This window comes from Rousettus aegyptiacus, unplaced genomic scaffold (assembly GCF_014176215.1).
Source record: "Rousettus aegyptiacus isolate mRouAeg1 unplaced genomic scaffold, mRouAeg1.p scaffold_m13_p_1, whole genome shotgun sequence".
In the NCBI taxonomy this organism is placed as follows: Eukaryota; Metazoa; Chordata; class Mammalia; order Chiroptera; family Pteropodidae; genus Rousettus; species Rousettus aegyptiacus.
This window is the reverse complement of record NW_023416284.1, coordinates 20,607,812-20,611,671: the sequence shown is the minus strand read 5'-3', so window position 1 is coordinate 20,611,671 and position 3,860 is coordinate 20,607,812. Positions and strand designations below refer to the sequence as shown.

General features: G+C 46.4%; 1 pseudogene; it reads left to right on the top strand.

Annotated features, from left to right (window-relative positions):
- The first annotated feature begins 375 nt into the window (after positions 1-375).
- LOC118606505 lies at positions 376-494 on the top strand (annotated as a pseudogene).
- The last annotated feature ends 3,366 nt before the right edge of the window (positions 495-3,860 follow it).

Here is a 3,860-nt window from a genome sequence, read left to right as displayed (position 1 = left end):
CTTTGAGGAATGAACCCTGTCTTACATGTTCTGTTTTTTTTCACCGGTTTACTCATTCAACAAGTATTTACAAAACATCTACTTATATGTCACAATTAGGGTCTCAGGCTCTGGAGAGGCAGTGAATAAGAGTCAGGCCCTGTTCTGACAGACCAGTTAGGATAATTAGTCAGGATGCTACAGTAACAGAAACCTCTGAAACCTCAGTGACATAACACAGGAGTGGTTTATTTCTCACTTGTGATGCATGCCTGTCCTAGGTCCTCTGATCTAGTCACCCAGAGACCTAGGTTAAGGAGTCCCTACCATTTTCAAGCTGCATCCACTGGAACATGTGGCTTGCTTAGGTACCACGGCAGGAGAAGAGAAACTGGACTCTATGGCCATGCCACCCTGAACAAGCCCGATCTCGTCTGATCTCGGAAGCTAAGCAGGGTCGAGCCTAGTTAGTACTTGGATGGGAGACCACCTAGGAAAACCAGGTGCTGTAGGCGTAAAAAATAAAAAATAAGGGATTATAACCTGACAAGGTCCTTGCAATCTGTGAGGTCAACCGAGGGTTGCCTCACCTAAAAAATAAAATAAAAATAAAATAAAAAGAGAGTGAAACTGGAGAATCGTGCATGGATTTTACACTGCTTCAGCTAGGAGAGACACACATCACTTCTCACCGTCCATTGGCCCAGACTAGTCACATGGGCCTTCCCAAATGCAAGGGAGGCTGGGAAGTACAGCATTTCTCTGGAAGAAGAAGAGAAGTAGATATTGTTAAGGTCCCCTAGTCTGTTCCAGGAGACAGAATTTAACAACTAATCACATAATTATTTAATTAGTCTCAGAAGAGCTACAAAAGATTTAAGGTGTCTGGGGAGTGAGTAAGTGAAGATCAAGAACTTCCCACAAGAAGGGACATTTAAGCCGAGACCATGAAAGAGATAAAAGAGCGTTTCTGATAGAGAGAATAGTGTGTGAAGTTTTTGAGGCGAGGAGGAGTTTGCTATATTGAAGGGTCAGACAGGACAATGGACCTCGAGTGGGATAAGGGAGGACTACAAAATGACACCGAAGGCCGGACATCCCATGGGGGCCCTGGCAAGGAGTTAGGATTTTAGCTTTAGAGCACTAGGAAGTCATGGAGAGGTAGGTGGTAAACAGAGGAGTGTCGTGGTCTGATTTCTTTTCAAAAGGTCCATGTGGCTGCTGGGGAAAGAATGGGCTGAGATAGGGCACAGCCGAAAAGCAGGGCAGCCGAGAGGGAGACTTTCAAAGTCTTTCAGCTGAACGATAGGGATGGCTTGGACCAGGATGGCATTACTAGCAGTGGAAAGAAGTGGACAAATGTGGTCCATTTTAAGGACTCAGTGTCACCAGGACTTGGTGACTGATTGAAGGGAGTGAAAAGGGAGTGAGAAAGCAGGTATCCGGGTGACTCCTGGGTTCTACAGCCTCCATTATGGCAAGCGCAAAGCTAACTTCTCAGCACTGCATCCCCAGCCTGTCCACAGTGGGACCATGATGCTTGGAGATTTCCACCTTCCTCTCCTTGCTCTCTGCTCAAGCTAGCTGCCCCTTCATCCCTCAGACTGGGATACGCCTTCCACCAGAACTAAGGAAACCTAAAGCTCCAATACATGGACTTTCCGGCTGGACTCCCACAGGAGCCCTAGGAGAGAGGCGGCCAGGGGTGTCAGCCCCGTTTTATAGGTGGGAAAACTAAGGCCCAAAGAAGGAAAATAGTTGGCTTACAAGTCTCATGGCCAGGCCTCCAGCTAAAGATCTATAAAGTCTGGTCCAGAGCTCCTTTCTCTGTAGTGTCCTGTGCATGGAGGGTGCTATATGGCATTAGCTGAATAAATGAATGATTGCCCATGTGCGTTCTCCGCCCATTCAGCCTCTTCACTATGCTCATTTTGCTTCTCTAAAGAAGGCCATAGAGTTCAGAGTTTTTAGGTTTAGGTGTCCAGTGGAGCTGTGTTTAAACCCTGGCTTGGTCACCTATAGGCTGGTGAGTTTATACAAGTTTCTTCCCCTCTCTGGGCCTCAGTTTTCTCATGTGCAAATTGAACACAATAATTTCTACTTCATAGGGCAAGTATTAAATGAGGTTGTGTATGGGGTGGGCCATAGTCATGTTGGCTACCTGTATTTTGGGGACCCACTCCCACCGCACTCGCCCTGGAAAATCTTCCCTGAAAACACCACCCCTCATTTCCCCACCCCCAACAGCAACTTCTCAAGCCCTTCTCATCTGTACCATCCAAACTATAACACGGAAGAAAAGTGTCATTTAAATCTCAAACTGGCACTCCGTCTTCTTAAGGGGTGGCATAATCCATATCAATGTGAAACAGAGTCTGCCTATGCTCTCCTTCCCACTTTTTTTGGGGGGGGCGGGGAAGGGGTGCGGAGTGGGGAAGGAAAAACTTCTGCTGATTTCTCTGGGAAGACTGAGTATTTGACCCTCTGTTAAGCAGAGATATTAATGGAGTGCAAGGTATACTGAGGTTGTCCATGAGCTGAACAGGAGATGGACGCCTAAATTGCTCTACATGATAAAATGATGGGGATTATGGCCCCCAAGTCTCTGCGTGGTCTGGCCCCTTTCAGAACTCTCTATCCTCACCCAGGACCACTTTCCCCCTTGGCTGCTGTGCTTCAGATACACAGGCCTCCTATGAGTTCTTGGAAGGCATCTGCTTTCTTTTGCCAAGTGGCCTTTGCAGTCCCCTTCTCTTAGCATATGCAACCCTACCTGACCACATCCACAGTGTCCCATCACCTAATGAGCTACTCACTCAACCCATCACGGCTCATAGCCACATCCTTTTGCCACCTTTGGGATGCTCTCATAGCCCCATGGACTTTGCCTTGTCTGCACACTTATCCCAGCTATAACTCTGCATTCAGATTTCTAATCCCAGTATTTAACATCAGACTGTAAACCAGGGACTCAATACATAGTTATTTATTCATTCATCCAATAAGAAATGATCGAGATTAAATATCTATTCATCAGAAAATGAACAAGCTGAAATATGTGAGCATCATCTTGAAATGTGGGGATGATCATGAAAATGGGAGAACTTGAAGAGAGAGGTGGCCAGGGGATAGGTGACTACAGGATCTGTAAAAATAGCGATAACATTATTCAACTTTCTGCCTTTTGTATTCCCATGAAACAAACCCCACTCTGTTTCTAGAACCTTCAGTAAAATGAGGGATATGCTAAATGTTAGGTTCGCACTGGGTCGCCTGGACTGGCACTGAGTAGAGAGTAAAGATGAGCAGAGGAGAGAGAGTAAAGGTACACCAGGAGTAGAAAGTCAGAGCCAGAAGTGACCAGGACTTTGTAAATTGCTGAATTTGAAGAAATCTTGGAGATATTGTTGGATTTCCACAAAATATGAGACAGGAAATTCCAGTTGTTTTTTAATTTAAATCTCAAAGGACTAAGAATCTGGGCTTTTTAACCAGGAAAAATACTGAGACCGATCAGCAATGTCTGTCATTGACAGTGACAGCTGGTCACATGGCCAGCCTTATTCAGGGGCTCCCAGGTCTGCAATTTATCTTAGTGTTTGCTTAACCAGAAGGTCAAGACTATGTCTTAGCCATCTTTTATGTCTCTACCATTAGTAGTGAGCTGGAGGTTGTGGGGTGCAGGGAGATGGCAGAAGGAAGAGCAGGAGGCAGGGCAGAGCGGAGCCAGCAGCAGGTCAGAGCCCCAACCAGGCAGAGCAGTACATGTGGGTCCAGGTCCTGACTCTATTAAATAACCTCAGCGAGCTGGGGCAAGCCACGTTGCACCTTGGGCCTCAATTTCTTCAACTGCGAAATGCACCAATGGTACTGTGGCAAGC